The following is a 17,943-nucleotide window of genomic DNA, read 5'->3' as shown; positions in this document are numbered from 1 at the left end:
TTTCAAAACACCTGGACTCAGTAGCCCCGGGATGGCCAAGCTGCCTGTGGGCGGCAGCAGCCACAGCCCTTTGGTTAATAAGGCTTCCAAGCTCACTCTTGGACAACACTTAGATGTATCAACCCCTCATCAGGTACAATTCATGCTGGAAGTCAAAGGACATCATTGGTTGAGTGGGGGAAGGTTAACTAAATGTCAGGCTCTCCTAACTGACACCACTGATATTACCTTAAAGGTGTGCTAAACTTTGAACCCAGCAACTCTGCTTCCAACTGCTGAGAGTGGAGACTTACTGCATCAGTGTACAGAAACTAAATACAAACTTACTTTAGTAGGTCTGATCTTCTGAATGAAACTCCTGACAGCCCAGAGGTCAAATCGCTTACTGATGGGAGCTGTTCTGTAGAAATGGGAACCTGAAAGGTGGAGTATGAGACAGTCAGTCTAGATGAAGTCACAGAAGCCAAGGCCCTGCAACCCCAGACTTTGGCCCAGAAGGCCAACTAATTGCATTAATGAGAGCTCTGCAATTAGGGAAGAATAAGAAATTAAACATTTATACTGACTAAGTACGGGTTTCATATGCTGCATGCTCATGCTGCCATTTGAAAAGAAGGAAGAATGTTCACTGCTGGAAATTCTCCCATAAAACAAAGATTTGATCCTGGCTCCTTTAAAGGCAGTGCAGCTCCTGACCCAGGTGGCAGTAATCCACCATAGGGGCCATCAGAGGGCTAGATCTTTTGTGAGCCAAGGGAACAGCAAAGCTGATCGAGCTGCAAAACAGGCAGCTTGATTGCAAGAACCTGAGCAGGTTATGGCTCTAGTGATTGACCCTCCTGGGCTCCCTGGCCTCCCCAGTATTCCCCACAGGAACAAGAAACTGCCGAAAAACAGGGTTATGAGAAAAGGAGCACTGGTTGGTATATGAAGGATCACACAGCACTTATCCCTGAGGTTTGCCAGTAGAAATGCACTAAGAGCTTACATAATGCCACCCATAAGGGGAGGAATATACTATGAGACCTAATACAAAAGAACTTTTTAGAGAAGGGTCTTAAAATAATAGTAAAATAAGTAACACTTGCCTGTAATTTGTGTGCCCCTAATAACGCACGCACGGGCCCAACCTATTTCCCTTTCATTACTCAAGCCATTTCAGCACCGAGGGGAATACCCAGAGGAAGACTGGCAGATTTCACGCCCACAATTGAGATGTAAATATCTTCTTGTGTTTGAGATAGGCTGAAGCCTTCCCCACTTGAAATGAAAAGGCTACTAAAGTCTGAAAGTCCCTCTTAAAAGAAATAATTTCCCAGTTCAGACTTCCATAATTTCTCCAGAGTGATAACAGGTCCTCTTTTACAGCCAGAATTATGCTGGGGATCTCAATGGCCCTAGAGATAGATTATAAGCTACACACCTCTTGGCACGTCCGATCTTCAGGAAAGGTAGATAAAATGAACCATACCCTACAGAAAACATTAGCAAAGTATTGCCAAGAGACTCATGAACCTTGGACCAACCTGCTTCCTACTGTACTCCTCAGGGTCCATGTAAGCCCCAGGACTAGTCTGAGGCTCAGCCCATTTGAAATGGCCTGTGGGAGACCTTTCCTTACTACTGACATTTTACTAGATGAGGAATGAGTCAAACCCTTCGGTATATTATTAATCTAGGACAGATTCAGAAGGCAGGCTTGGATATGCCAACAAGGCACTGCCCGCTCCTGCTGAAAATACAGAAGGCACGATCCCATCACAAATTAACCCTGGAGACAAGTGCTTCTTAAAAACTTGGAAGGAGGACTCTGTAGAAAATCAACTATTGCCAAAATGTAAGGGATGCTATAGAGTAATCCTAGCTGCCCCCACTGCTGTCAAACTGCAAGGGATATCTAGTGTTACATGCATCCAGAGTGAAGCTCTTACCTCCAAAACCACACAGGCCACAACAGGGGAACGATACAGCTGTGAGCCAGTGGAAGCTCTGAGACACCTATTCAAAAGATAAGCACATAAGTAAAAAGTGATGTGGTGGGTTGGATTCCTATTTACCATTTTTGTTAGTGTATTTTTGCTTGCATTTTGCCGGTTTGCTCAGCTGCTCCTGCCAGGCAGGCGGCTCCTTTGTCCGTGCTGGATCTAAGGGAAATACTCCACCACAAGAATGCCCCTCCTCTTGATTCCATCTTTCTTACCTAGTCCCTGTAACCAGGGAACAACTGCAAGAAAACTCACTTATCAGCAATTCAGAATTATCTGAAGGGGAACATTTAATGGAAAGCTGGCTATGCCATCAGCACCCTCAGTTGGGTATTACCCACTTGCAGTCGCCCTGTATCTCTCAGTTCCAGTCATGATTAATGATCTAAATGGAGGATAGCTGCCATTCCCTCAACCTTTACATGTTCCTTCTGAAGGGCTTTTCCAATGCTTTTACCTGACTCCTCCATACAACTCGCCAGAGGCATGGCGCACGCTAAATTAAACTGCACAGAAGGCATTTGTTTCACGTGCCCCAAGAATATAACTACACCAGAAAACCTGCCTCTGGTAAAGTCTTTAACCACCTGCACACCTGCCTGTCTTGTTTCCCAACACTACCTATGCCTCTGGCCCAACTCACGGATCCACCCTCTGTTGTTACCTCATTTAAGGAACTAGCTTGCTCCCCTCTCCGAAAGCAAGGGCACCTGTTTCTTGTTTTCGCTCACTCCTGCTGTGGCAGGAGCCAGGGAGGATTTTAGCCTCGCCTAAAATCCTCCCTGGCCTCTTACCAATTTCCATTGATTAATGAGTTCAAGCACCCGGATAGGTAACAACTGTGTCAAAAGGACTCAAGAGCCAACATGAAGGGGATTCCATTACCCTGATATGGGACATCTTGACCAACAATAGTAACTGCTCTTGAGCGAAAATAACAAATATTTAAAATCCTAATGCATATCAAATATATTGAAGTCATAATAATACTTAAAAATACTAATTTTCCAGTGTTGCAGAATATTAGTAAATCAATTCATTATTTTGAAACTTGGAAATTAAGGTGAAAAAAATTAAGCAAGAAAGATAGATGAGGGGGAGACTTACATATAAGTCATGATATAAGGAGTGGTTATGATTAGAATATCAACATTTTGTAAATCCTAATCAACTTATTGCATCTAAGTATTGATCATCAATTATCACCATAAAGCAGCTCACTCCACCAGCCCCCACAATCATACTGGAGTTTGATCTAAATTGAATATACATTTCATGGGAAATCTAGAAGGTAGAGAAAGATGTTTACACTATGAGCACACAATGAGCAAAATTCAGATGGAGGAAGATCCTATAGGACAAATGACCTGGTTTTCTCAAAAGTAAATGGCAAAAAAAAAAAAAAAAAAAAAGATTAAATAAATATGAGGCATGTCAACCAATCACAAGATGTGGGCTTTATCTGGATTCTGATTTAAACAAACTATCAAAAAGAAATGACATTTATGAGACAATGGAAAACCTGACTCACTTATTTAAAGATAGTAAGAATCAACTTTTTCTTATTAGAATGGTATTATGACTATATTTCTTAAAACTATCTTTGAGTGATATAGTGATATATTTATGGATGAAATGAAATGTCTGAAATTTGCTTCAAAATGATATGGAGTTGGGAAATAGATGAGTTCATGAGTCTCACGAATCGGTAATTATTAAAACTGTGTGATGGGTATACATGGGGCTGATTTCATTAAGGAGTTTCCTTTAGTACGTTAAATTTGTCCTAATTAAAAGTTTTAAGTAAAGATTTTGCTGCCATAAAACATATTTTTACTCAGTGGTCCATTATGTAGGTCAAGGTGCAGCTCCTGATCTAGATACACATCTACTCTATCAGGTTTAATTGCACTTGGATCTTGGCAAATAACTTGACTTTTTTTGTTAAAGTTTATTTTATTAAAAAAAAGTCTCTTTTAAATGTTTATGGACAAATGAGTAAGTGCCTCACCTGGGACCGTTTTAAATTGTTAGTTCAGATTAGTAGAGGTATGCCCTATTCCCGGGGACCTCTGAAGTCGTTGAAAGATACTTTATTGTCCACATGTGTAACAAATTTAAATTCTATACTTAAAACATGTACTTTCCACTTTCCAAATTTATTCTTTTTGTTAGACAATTTTAAGTTTTTACTTACATCTGCTTGCATCATCCTGCCTCTTACTCTTGCATTTTAAATTAAGTATAAAGAAAACTGTGAAACTATGAGAATCTTGGTCCGTCACTGCTAAGGGGGATGCTTGTTTATTAGTTTATGTTTTCATACTAAAATTCTGCTTTACATCCTGACTTTCATAGTAATCTAAAGCAAAGTCCATGGGATCTAGAACTCAGGGCATTTCCCTGATATTAAAGGTAACCATAAACAGGTCATGAACAGTCAAGAACAAGCAAATATAAATACTTTTTTTTTTTTTTTTTTTACCTCTCTATATGCAGATTATTGTATGGAGTTGATTTCTGCTCTTCTTTCCCGGCTTCCTGACTTCCACGTCAGATCTCCATCTTGGGAATGAGTTCGTCCCAGATTCCTGTCAGTTCATTGCTCTTTTTTGTTTTCTGTTAATGGTCTTTTCTGGCGAGTGGATGTGCTTCTGCTCCTTCCTCAGGCTTGTCTGGAAGACCCTCCGCTTGGCCTGGCTCCGGACCTGGGTGAATTCCTCGTCGGCCAACTTGAGTTTCTCTCCTTCCTTTTCAATCCTTATCGTGCAATCCTCAACGCGTCTTCAGCAATTCTTCATTAATGCGGCAGCCTTCCATCACCTTCTGTTTTTCAAACCACCTGAAAGATTTACCATGGAGTTCAGGGCTGCAGCTGGCTGACCTTTTTTCTTTCAGAACCTTCTGGTTTCTGCTTTGGCAAGTTCTGTTTCTGAGCCTCCTCCATTGCCTTCAAACCCATGTTGATCTTCCCCATCTCCAGGATCCCCAGGTGGAGCTCCTCACACATGCTCCTCAGCAACACCTTCTTTTCTGTCGCTTCCACAGTTGTATCCGGGTCCTTCTGGCTGTCCGGGGGCATGTCCACGACGGGCCCCGTGGGCAGCAGCTGAACCCTGGGTCCCAGGACACGCGCGGCGGCTGCCCAGCACAGGAACAGCCTGAGCTCCCAGGCGTTCGCTGGCTTCTCTGGCGGCTGACTTCAGGCGGGAGGCGTGCAGGTCATGCGCACAGGCTTGTCCCAGAGGCCTAAGCACCCGCTTTGGAGGGCCGTCCTTAAGGGGCCAGTGTAACTTGAGGTATAAGGTGTAACCTGAGGTGTAAGGACTGTTTCCTTAAGGCTGATTCCTTAACCGAGGAAGTCCCAAACTGCTCCAGAGAATCCACCTGGGCCCTGTACCTAGAACCTCAGCTGCATCTCGGAGGCGCCACACATTCAGATCCAAGGCCGCTCTGGCCCCGCGGAGGAGGGAGGAGAAGGAGGCGCGGCTGGGGCGCGGCTCGCGGGTGAGTCCGCAGCTCACCGCCCGCTCAGTGACCAGACTGCTGGCGGGAACCCAGGTGCCCGAGGATTCCCTGCCTTCCTGCCGCTCTGACTCCCGCGGTGGTCTCCGGCACAGGAGTGTCCTCGGCGGAGGCTAAAAGCACCTTACTGGCTCTGAGGTGAGTTCTCCGCCGCAGCAGGCCCACCCGCCTGTTCTGAGGGCCTTCCGGGGGCCGGATCCTAACGCCTCCTCCGAACGGGTTAAAGTTTGGGTCACCCAGCTTGTCCCAGTCCAGGTTGTAGGGCCGCTGGGGAGGGAGAACGGGACCCTCCTCCTCCTTCTCCAGCGTCTTTTCCCGCTTTCCTTAGCGGGAGGTTTATATGCCGGTCCTTTTCACGGTTTCCTTGTTAGGCGCGGCCTTTTGCTGGCAGCATCTTCAGAGAAGTCAAATTCTAGCCCAGTGAACCCACCCCTGGAAGAGTCTGTCATTTAGCAATTGGCCTTTTCCTTCTGAGGATTTGAGGACATGGCCCCTCCACCTTCTGAGGGCGGCAGGGCGATGTTCTCAGGACTAGAAGCGTCCTGCAGCCTCTGGGGCCTCGCCAAGTGGTGTGTGAGGGCAGCTCTCCGCTTGCTCCCTTTCGGGGAATTACCCGGGGAAGAAGGAGGAGCAGAGGGCAGCTTTCTCCTGCAGCACTGTGAGGGCCCTCTCTTCTGTCTTGGGATGTCATCCCTGAGGGCCAGCCAGGAATTCGGAGGTGGATGTAATGCTTTTCGCTAAGGAATGAGAAAACGTTCTCCTCCAAGTCTTGCTTAGGGCCGCCAGACATTTATCCTGGAGATGCCACTCGGTTTTCAAGACTTCCCAGGATCTGGGGAGAGCTTGCAGAATCTAGGAATTTTCCTCTAAGCCCTACTTTAGTTGCACTTTGCAAATTTTAGGAAGTTGCTTTTTTTTTTTTTTTTTGGTGTGGGTGTGGAGGTTATTAGGTTTATTTATTTACTTATTTTAATAGAGGTACTAGGTTTTGAACCCAGGATCTTATGCATGTTAAGCATCATTCTACCACTGAGCTATAGTCTCCTCCCCAGGAAGTTGCATTTTAATTTTCACTAATTTAAATATTCTTCAATTTCTCTTGGGGCTGCTTCTCTTGATACCTACCTGAGCCCTTGGACATTCACCAATAGAAATTGATAAGAGACCAGCTCAGGATTTCAGGCAAGGCTTTATTGGGTCTCATGCTGCAGCAGGAGGGAGCAAAAATAAGAAACAGGTGCCCTTGCAGGCTCCAGAAAAGGGAGCCAGCTGGTTGCTTAAATGGGGTAACAAGGGGGAGGGGTGGGCCTGTCTCTCAGTTTGGGAGTAGGCCAGCTTAGGTGATCTGCCACTTAGGTACTGAGTGCAGGGATCATGCTCAGAAGCTTGCTTTTGCTCTGGGCACCTAAGAAATGGGAGTTGGTTTGTGGCATTTTTGTATCTTTTTGTTTATAATTGCCCCAACTGTGCCTGTGCGCAGTTACTTAAAACTCTGCTGTTTGATTTCTAAATGATTAGGGCTTTTCATCTATCTTTCTCTTAATTGATTTCAAAATCAGTTCCATTGTGGACTGAGAATATACTTTGTATTAGTTTCTATTCTTTTAAAATTAAGGTATATTTTATGGCCTAGAACGTGGTCCATCTTGGGAAACCTCAATGCGAGCCTGAGAAAAATATGGATTCTGCTGTTGTTAAGTGGAGTATTCTATAGATGTCAGTTAGATCAAGTTTATTGCTGTTCAGGTTATGCAAATCTATACTCAGTTGATCCATCAAATGACATGGGGGTGGATGTTGATGTCTCTGACTATAATAGTGAATTTGTCCATTTCTCTTGTCAGTTTTATCATTTTTCACACCTGTGTTTTGTTGCTCTGTTAGGTGCATCCACATTTAGGATTTTTATGTCTTTTGAAGAATGGAGCCTTCTGTCATTATGCAATGCCTTTCCTTATCCCGGATAATCTTGCTTCTTTCAAATCTGCTTTATGTGAAGTTAATACAGCTACTACAGCTTTCTTTGGATTACTGTTAGTATATCTTTCTCCATTTCTTTACTTTTCACCTACATGGAGTATTTATAGGTAAAGTATATTTCTTGTATACAATGTATTTCAGGGTTTTCCTTTTATTTTTAAACCACTCTGGAAATTTCCATTTCTTTTTTTTTTTTTTTTTTTCAGTTGATGTTGCAGACCAGTCACTTTAAACGTGATTATTATTATTGTTGGATTATAATCTACTATTTTAATTAAGCATTTATAGGATTCCATTTTATTTCCTCTCTTAGCATATCAATTGTACTTTTTAAAAAACAATTTCTTAGTGATGTCCCTAGATTTTACAAGATATAATTTTAACTAATCTAAATCCACCTTCAAAAAACACTATACCACTTCTCATGTAGCATGGGTACTCAGAACATCCCCAGTTTCTCTTGTTGCTTCTTATATTACTTTGTTAGTCTGCTTGGGCTGCTATAACAACATACCACCAACTGTGTGGCTTAAAGAACAAAAATTTACTGTCTCCCAATTTAAAGGTTGGAAAGTCTAAGGACAAGGTGATAGCCAATTTAGTTTCTGAAGAGAGCTCCTTCCTGGCAAGTATGTGGTCGCCTTCTTGCTATGTCTTCACATGGCGGAAAGAGAGCCCAAGCTCTCTGATGTCTCTTCTTACCGTGATACTAATTTTAGTGGATCAGGGCCCCACTCTTATGACCTCAGATAATTTTAACTATTTCCTCATAGGCTGTATCTCCAAATATAGTTACATTGGAGATTAGGGCTTTAACATATGAATTTTAGGCGGACATAGTTCAGTCCATAGTAATTAGTGTCATTCACTTACCCATATACCATAATCACCCAATGCATTTTTACTAGTATTACTTTAAGCAAACTGTTATCTTTTATATCATGTAAGATTGAAAAATATTTCATTTACATTTATTTATTCATTCTCTGGTATTCTTCTTTTATTTATGCAGATTGAAGTTCTAACCTATGTAATTTTTCTTCTACCTGAAGATCTTAATGTTTTATAAAAAGTAAGTCAGCTAGTAATGAATTTCCTGTTTCTTGTTAGTCTGAGAAGTCTTCATTTCTCCTTCACTTTTGTGGAGTAATTTCAGTGGATATAGAATTGCAGGTTGGCATAGTTTTCTTTCAACTTTTTATTGTGCTTAACTCTCCTTGCATAATTTCTAATGAGAAATTTGCTATAATCCTTGTTACCCATTTATCTCTTCTTTCACTATTTTTTTCTGTTTGGTGTTCTACAGTTTAAATATAATATGCCTGTGTGGTTTTTTGTTTGTTTTGTGTTTATCCTGCTTGATATCTTCCAAACTTCCATAATATGTGTTTTGGTGACTGCCATTAGTTTTAATCAGTTAGCCATGTTAACCAAAATTTCAGACCTGATTGAAATAAAGAGGCATTTTTATTTGGGTTTATTAGGACTGCAGCCTGGGAGATGCAAGAAGCAAGCACTTCAATTGTGTTCTGCTAGACAACAAAATGAAGGAAGCTTGAAAAGACAATAACTGCAAGGCCACACAGTCAGACACATAAATCGTCAAGAATTATAGTTGGAGCTGGCAAGAAGGGCGTTTGTTAAGCAAGGATTGGTTGGGGTCTGAAATGGTTGCAGTTACAAGGACTGGGGGGACCTTAAGACCATAAAGTTGCAGCTGGTGGATGTTGTTCCAGATACACCTGGTGTCATCCTTGGTTGGGTTTGATACAATTCAGAGAGAATTCATGTTCTCAGTGGAGTAGTGATGTGTCTGGGATCAGATCCTAAATGGCTGTCTGGCTCCATTTTTATATATCTGAACTTTGATGACTCTATTATAGTTCCCATTTGTCATTAGTCATTATTACTTAAAATATTTTTTCCTGTTCTGTTATTCATTTTTCTTCTTTTATTCCAATTACAGGTATGTTACAACTTTTGAAATTGCCCAACTGTTTCTGTTTTTTTTTTTTCTTCCAGTTTTTTTTTTTTTTTCTCTGTATACTTTAGCTTGGGAAGTTTTTGTTTGTTTGTTTCAAAGGACTTTATTTTTTAAAGCAATTTTAGGTTCCTAGCAGAATTTAGCGGAAGATATATAGAGTTCCCACATACCCCCTACCACCACTTACAACCTTCCCCACAGTCACCATCCCATAACAGAGTGATGCATTGTTACCATCAATGCACCTACATTGGCACCTCATCACCCAAAGTCTATAGTTTACATTATAGTTCATTCTTGGTAGTTCAGGAGATTTTATTGATATACCTTTAAGTTCACTGATTCCTCAGTTGTGTTGTCTTCTGATGAGCCCATTGAAGATTTTCTTTATTTCTGTTACTGTGTTTTATTTTCTAACATTTACTTTTGATTCTTTCTTGTAGTTTCCATCTCTCTGCTAATATTACCCAACTGTCATTGCATGCTCTCTACTTTTTTCCATTAGCACCTTTAACATATTAGTCATTGTTATTTTAAATCCACCAAGTATAGCATCCCTATCATATTAGTACTTTGTCTCTTTAGACAAGTGTTTTTTTTCTTGCCTTTAGGTATGCCTTTTCATTTTTTGGTTACAGACCAGGCAGGTTATTATTGGGTAATAGGAAACAAAATAAACAGGCTTTTAGTATGAGAATTTATATTAATCTGGCTACGATTTGAGGTGTTTAACATTTGTTATAACTGATGGTGCCAGAGGCATCAAATTCCTCTAATGTCCTTTTTTTTTTTTTTTTTTTTAACCTCTTCTCTTGACTTGGGGCTTCTCTATACTGCTCCTCAGAGACAGTATGAGTCCTGTAGCTCTTTGAGCTCTAATCTAGTGGAGCAGCCTGAGTGTGATGGTAAACAGGGAGCATTCTGCAATCCAGTTAAGTGTCTCTCAGTAGGCCTGTGTCTCAGGCCTTCACAAGTGCTCTGTCTTTCACCCCTACTCACTTCCCTGATTGTGGTGTTCTTAGTCTATTTCCTTGACATCCTGAACCATGCTTACTGTTTTTTCTATTTAGGTGAGATTATAACTCTAGTGGGGGTTGTAGTTGGGAGGAATTCCTTTCCCCAGTTTGGATAAGAGTTCAAAGTTGTACTCTAACAGATATTATCCCATGGAGAACAGGCCTTTGTTATGGAGAAAACTCTGGAGATATTTCACAATACTACTCTTCCTCTTCTCCCTGACACCGCTACAGTGGATCTTTCTTGGATACTCACCGTAAGAATGTGGTAGGGTCCCTGGAAGGAAAGCTCATGAGAGGATGGACCCCATAATCCTGAGGCCACCAGGAGTTTTTCACTTTCATGTTAGTCCACACTCAGTATGTAGCAGTTAGTTAAATTACCACTTAAGTGTTCCTATGAATTTATGGCTCTAGCCACTTCTGCTCCAGGTAAGCAGATCTTCGCTGTGATTCTCTGGATTTACCTTTATATTTAGATTGAAGAGTGGTGGTTTGCCCTGAGACCTCATTTTTTAATGGCTCTAAGAAACGTCACTGATTTTCAGCTTGTCCAGGTTTTTTCTCATTGTAAAGATGGGAGTGACCCCTTCCAGGATCTTTGTTTTGAAACTGAAAGTAGAAGTGCCAATCATGACTCTTTTTCTAATTTTTAAAATTTATTTTAAGTAGTTTAAATGTCTAAGCATTGCCATCTCAATTAATTTTAGTTCAGAATATCTGAGCAGAATCAAGTATGCTGTAGCAATCTAATTTCTGCATTATTTTGGGGCATGCTTGTAGTCTTAAATAGAAATTCATACTAAAGTGTTCAAGGATTTCTATTAAGTGTTTTAAAATCTTCTACAAATAGAATAAGTATATATGCGATAATATGCCTGGTTTAGTGCATTAAGCAGACTTTTTTGGCATGTGCTATAGCAATAAGCTGTGATTTACTTGAATACAGATTTATTACATACTTTAGTTCTCTGTTACTGACTTTACAGAAGTATTGTTATTCCTTTTCAAATAAGGGCTAAGTAAATTTGGTTTGAAATGCTAGTAGTCTAAAACAGCAGAGGCATTTGAAGTTTGCTGGCTCTGATACTTTGGAGAGCACATCTCGATGTCTCATTAATACTCTAGGCATTGACCACACGGGAAGACAGCTTCGCTTCTTTTCATTTTAAAGGTTTTGCTCACATTAAAAATATAAATTTCAGTTAAAGGGGAAAATAAATCATTGTGGCACTGTAACTAAATTTTCAGCAAATTCTGTTCATTCTGTTACTGTACAAATTGGAGACCTACTAGAATGAATTAGAGATGCTGATTCTGCAGTTTTCACAAGTAAATGGGACCTAAGAATAGAATCAGGCACAAACCAATAGAGAATTATAGCAGCATCCCATGATTTTTTTAAATTTTACATTACATCAATTATTTGAGAGATTATCCAAACAGGTACTATAAATAATATGATGGACACATACACACATTAAAAAATCTTAAATTATGTAAAATAGTTGCATTGTCAAGTGATATTTTTCCTGCTCTCATGTGTTATCTTGTCTACATTTAAATTTCATTCTCCTATGACTTTAATTTAGATATATGTTAATTCAAAAATAACCTTACTTTAAAATCCAATTTCCTTTCAACAGTGTATTATACTCTGTGTCTGACATGTTTCTAGTATAATTCAGAACCAAAAATGGTTAGATTTTTTTAGCCTAAATTGCTAATTTGTTCATAAAATTAAATCACATTCAAGTACCTACAGAAAAAAATTCTAGTGGAAACTGAATTACTATTAAAATGATAAATAATTATTACTAAATTAATGAAATATTAAATAAGCCAAAGGTGAAACCACTATCTATTTATTACTTTGACATAATTTTACAATTTCTTGCATCATCTCAGTTTTAGTAATACCACTAAATTTTTACAGAGTAGCACATGTACTTTGATTTGTGACTTAGATTGTAGTTATATTTAAGAAAATATTGTTCACTCAGATTGAAAAAAACAAAGGGAAAAGGCACAATAAGTTTTATGCACTGTAGTAACTAGAAAATTATGACTAAATTGATGTATACATATGGCCACTTTCCACCTAAAAACGCGAGATGCATGAGCCTCTTTTCACAGAGGCCAACACTTCATCATTTTCAGACTTGGCAATGAGAGTCTCCCCAAAGAAACAAGAAGTGTCTTGTTTGCCCAGTTCTAGAATTATGTTTGACTGCTGCTATTTCTCAAAGTCACATCTTAATTTGTTTCCTGGGCTTCACTGGAAATTGCCTGATGCATCCTCACATTCATGTTTGCAGTCCTGAAAGTGAATCTTCCCAGAAAAAGAAGACTGGAGAGGACCTTTTAAAAGGGCTTAAAATGAAAATATATGACAAAGGTAAAAAGTTTTTGGAGGAAAATAATCTTCAACAAATTTAAACTCACATGATGTGTAAGGTCTTTGGGAAACAGTAATGCAGTTTTAGTTATGTTGTTCTATGCTCAGTTGAGGTTTACATTCAAGCCATTTTAGTTCAAGGCAGAGTTTAGTAATGTTTTAATAAATTTAGTAAAAATAAATTTTTATAATGAAATAAAACAGAGTCACAGAAGAGATTGTCTCTATCTGAATTTATCATTAACAATCTGTAAGAAGAAGTGGCAGCTGAGCCCTGACTTCAAAGTTTCATATAGGCAGGGATAAAGGGAAGCATTAGAGGCTGAGAAGACAGTGTGAAAAATAGTACATAGCTTGAAAATGTGGAAAATAGTAGAAAATACCTCACTAATACTTCAGTCAGTGGAAGATCACTAGAATTTAGAATTGATACATGGATAGGGCCAGTTTGTTGGAGACATGGCTTTAGAATTTAGACATATTATTCTGGAACCATTTCTGGCCTGGGAGCAGTAAGGAGGTAGTTACAGTTGTCTAGGAAATGGAAAAATATTTTTTGGCAATATAAATTAAAAAAAACAACTAGAAAATTTTAGTAGGTTTTAGAGGTAGAATTAATATTATTTGATACCTGATTAAAAATGAAATGAGAAAAAGAGTCGAAGGTAACTGGCCTCAAATTTAAATCACTTGGGGCTTATGTCTTAACAAAATGGAAGAAAAACAAACAGCAGATTTTAAAGAAGAAGTTATTGTTTGTTTTGCATACCCTGATTTTCACGTGTTGGTGTCTGTTAGAGAATCCTTGCATTCATTGTGATAATTTGCCTATATTATACTATTATACACAATGAATTAGGTCTAAAAGAGACTAAGGTCACATAACCTGTGAGTTACTAAACAGACATTTAAACTCAATCTTGTTTACAACAGCAGTTCTGTTCTATGAAGCACACAATGTAAGTAATATAATGTAAGAAATGTACTGTAAATGTAAGTGTGACAGGTTGTATCTCATAAAGGACTAGAGTATGTGTAAGAAGGGCCAGACAGGACAGGGTACATACACAGTCTCACCCTGCTACTTCTCAGTTATATACCTGGAACATCTTGATGACTGAATTTCAAAAGAGAATGTCCCAAGAGTGTTTCAAGGAAAGGAAGAAGCAGAAGCTTCCAGATGAATTGACAGTTATATTTAGAATGGCACAGCATTTCTCTGCCCATATTCTGTTGATCAAAGCAGGTGCAGGTCCCATCCATGTTCTAGAGTGTGGAGAAATATTCTCTACCTTTTTGATGGGGTGAAAAGTTCATATTCCATAAGAGCATGTGGAATAGGAAATATTGTTGTAACTTATTTTTGGAAAATGCAGTGAGTTACAGTCTACCCTCTTACCAAAACAGTTTGCATCCCTCCCACATACGCTTCCTTCCTTACCTGCACTCAAGTCTCATAATTATGGCAATCAACTCTAGGAGTGCAAGATACCACATCTAAACCAGGTCCATGTGCTGATTCCTTGGGAACTGTTTCTCAAGTAGTTCCTCTTGACCTGAAACCTATAATAAATGTTATTTCTCCATTGCAGACCCAACAGGCAATGTTTATCTTCATAGGATATCCACAATAGACCTTTCTGTTCAATAATGGAGATGGAATAGGAAGCTTATGAACAGGCACTGATCCATAGCATTCTGGGACCCAGCACAAACACGTTACCACTTCTTTGATTAGGGCCCCATCCTGTTCTTTAGAAGTAATGCTCCAGGGACCTTGGGTTCACCCTCTGAATTATCCTTTATTCTCTATATTAAATGGCCCATGTTTTTGGTGGGAGCCTGAGGGCCCAGAGACCTCTACTCCTAATGAACATCTCTGTTCTTTTCAGTCTAAGCCAATAAAATTCCTTTTAAAGTTTCTTATATATCAAAGTATAATCAATTCAATTAGACAGAATACATGCCTACGTTGTTTTCCAAGTCAAGGCCCTCTCTACCTTGACCAAACTGTGAAGCTGAATATTTTTAAAAACTTTCTTGTCTTGTTCAAGGAGTCTATGAGGCATCACACTAAATTTCTGAAGTCTCAGCAGTGGGGCTAAAATTTGTATCCTCAATGTTGATTTTACCCTGAAACCATGTTTTACTACCAGTCTCCTGAATTTGCTGGAAATATCTCCAAGTTCATGTCTGTCTTTAAGAACTTTTTTTCTGTTTGGAAACACTGAGAATGAGAAATTTCTATTTTATATTTCTTTTAGAGTCTCAAAATCTAAATAGTTTCTTCTTTACCTTTTTTCTTTATCTATAAATTATGGTATGACATTAAAAGAATTTAGTAACTTGGAAATTTCCTTCACCAGAGTCATCAATTTATTAGTTATATTTTCTTTTTTCTGTGTTAACCAGACAACAATATCACTAAACTTCGCAGCACTACATACGTAAGTCATCTTTTCTCCATCATCCAGTAACAGTTTCCTGACTGTCATTTCAGTCCCGGCAATAGTCTTCTTGTGATGCTTGAAGCCTCTGCTTACTGCCCAGTCTCAAAGCCAATGACATGTATATTAAGTTTTTTGTTGTAGAAGTACTGTACTTCTAGGTACCAAATTCCATTCTAGTTATACATTGGTGGATAATAAACTATCACAAAACATAGTGCTTTTAGACAACAGTTTATTATTATTACTCACAACTCTATAATTTGGCTAAACTCTGCTGGGTGATTCTCCCTTGGGGTCTTGTACAAGTTGTGCTTGGATATTGGCTAGAATTAGTCATGTGAAGTCTTAACTGGCCTGCACACCCTAGTTGACTTATTCACATGGCTAGCAGTTGATGTTGGCTGCAAGCTAAGCTGGGCCTGTTGAATCACAGCATCTCCACATGACCTTGGCTCTTCACCACATGGTGACTGGGTTCTGAGAGGAGGTGTACCGGAAGTGTGCGAGAAGTCTCAGAAAGCAGGCATTGTTAGTCCTGTTAAGGGCTGTGCCTAAAAGTAGTATTGTGTCCCTTCTGCCATGTTCTATTAGTCAAAGCAGGGTTTACCCAACTTCAAGGTGGTAGAGAAACAGACTTCACACTTTGTTCAGAGAGTATCAGGGTCACATTGTTTTGTTTTGTTTTGTTTTTAACATTTTTTATTGATTTATAATCATTTTACAATGTTGTATCAAATTCCAGTGTAGGGCACAATTTTTCAGTTATACATGAACATATATATATTCATTGTCACATTTTTTTTCTCTGTGAGCTACCATAAGATCAGGTATATATTTCCCTGTGCTATACAGTATAATCTTGTTTATCTATTCTACAATTTTGAAATCCCAGTCTATCCCTTCCCACCGTCCGCCCCCTTGGCAACCACAAGTTTGTATTCTATGTCTACGAGTCTATTTCTGTTTTGTATTTATGCTTTGTTTGTGTGTGTGTGTTTTTTTTTCTTTAGATTCCACATATGAGCGATCTCATATGGTATTTTTCTTTCTCTTTCTGGCTTACTTCACTTAGAATGGCATTCTCCAGGAACATCCATGTTGCTGCAAATGGCGTTATGTTGTTGGTTTTTATGGCTGAATAGTATTCCATTGTATAAATATACCACCTCTTCTTTATCCAGTCATCCGTTGATGGACATTTAGGCTGTCTCCATGTCTTGGCTATTGTAAATAGTGCTGCTATGAACACTGGGGTGCAGGTGTCATCCTGAAGTAGGGTTCCTTATGGATATATGCCCAGGAGCGGGATTCCTGGGTCAAATGGTAAGTCTATTCCTAGTCTTTTGAGGAATCGCCATACTGTTTTCCACAGTGGCTGCACCAAACTGCATTCCCAACAGCAGTGTAGGAGGGTTCCCCTTTCTCCACAGCCTCTCCAGCATTTGTCGTTTGTGGATTTTTGAATGATGGCCATTCTGACTGGTGTGAGGTGATACCTCATTGTAGTTTTGATTTGCATTCCTCTGATAATTAGTGATGTTGAGCATTTTTTTCATGTGCCTGTTGATCATTTGTATGCCTTCCTTGGAGAATTGCTTGTTTAGGTCTCTTGCCCATTTTTGGATTGGGTTATTTGGTTGTTTCTTATTACAGGGTCACATTATTGAAGATCCTAGGCATTAAGAGATTTTGTTATGTCTCTTTTTGGAAAATACAGTCTTCACATATGGTAAGCAGGTCAGGGTTGCTTCTTAAAGTGTGTCCTTCTCTCTTTAATTGTGTCTTTTCTCTTCTCCTTCTTACCTTCCTCCTTTGTGTCCACGTTTGTTAACTCCTCCTTTTCCATCTTGTTCTCACAGAACAGCCTTGCCAACAGTTGTTACAGTTGAGGAATGTCTGCATGGGAGGTTATAGATATTGGGGATGAACTCTTGTTTCCTACTCTGTCTGTCTAGATATGTTTCATCAAGTGCTGGCACATCTTGTCTCAACAGAATTGTAAATTTTAATATTTGCCCAGCTCAGGGGAGATAGGTCATTTTATTTTCTTTGGCTTTGGGTACTAGTCTATTGCAAAGGAGCCAAAAAAGGGCTCCATATGTTCCATGTCAGTTCATTCACATCATTAGTGCACTACACAGTGGTTTGGGACCAAAGGTCAACTAATAATTAGCATATTGCTTAAATTCTTTCATGTCTTAGTGTGTATTCCTTTGTTTGAGTCCTCTTGGGAAATAGTGTGACAGCCAGGACCAAGTCATGACCCAGGTTAATGTGCATTTCCTGGTCAAAGCTGGGGTGACATCTTAAGAATATCATATGAAAATAATTCACATAACTTGTAAAAACCTTAGCATAAGGCACAAAGAAAAGGAACCAATCTCTGTATTGGGACAAAATAATAAACCTTTGAAATAGTGTTCTAGTGAGAAGTATGAGAACTTTATAAAACTTCATTCTTAAACTCATTTTTAAAATAAAACTCAGAAGGACATTTGATGAGATTGAATAGCTAAAAGCATAGTCATGGAAAAAAAGTATAAGAAAGGTTATTGTAGAGGAAAATGTGATCAACTGTTTTTGCTTTTGAAAAGCATACCTGGAG

At 39.3% G+C, this 17,943-nt stretch overlaps 1 pseudogene; it reads right to left on the bottom strand.

Moving 5' to 3' along the window:
- Window positions 1-5,216: 5,216 nt before the first annotated feature.
- Window positions 5,217-17,184, bottom strand: LOC141578031 (transforming acidic coiled-coil-containing protein 3-like; annotated as a pseudogene).
- Window positions 17,185-17,943: the final 759 nt, after the last annotated feature.

The sequence above is a fragment of the Camelus bactrianus genome, chromosome 6 (genome assembly GCF_048773025.1).
Source record: "Camelus bactrianus isolate YW-2024 breed Bactrian camel chromosome 6, ASM4877302v1, whole genome shotgun sequence".
In the NCBI taxonomy this organism is placed as follows: Eukaryota; Metazoa; Chordata; class Mammalia; order Artiodactyla; family Camelidae; genus Camelus; species Camelus bactrianus.
Note: the sequence above shows the minus strand (reverse complement) of the source record. Positions and strands in the feature narration are given on the sequence as shown.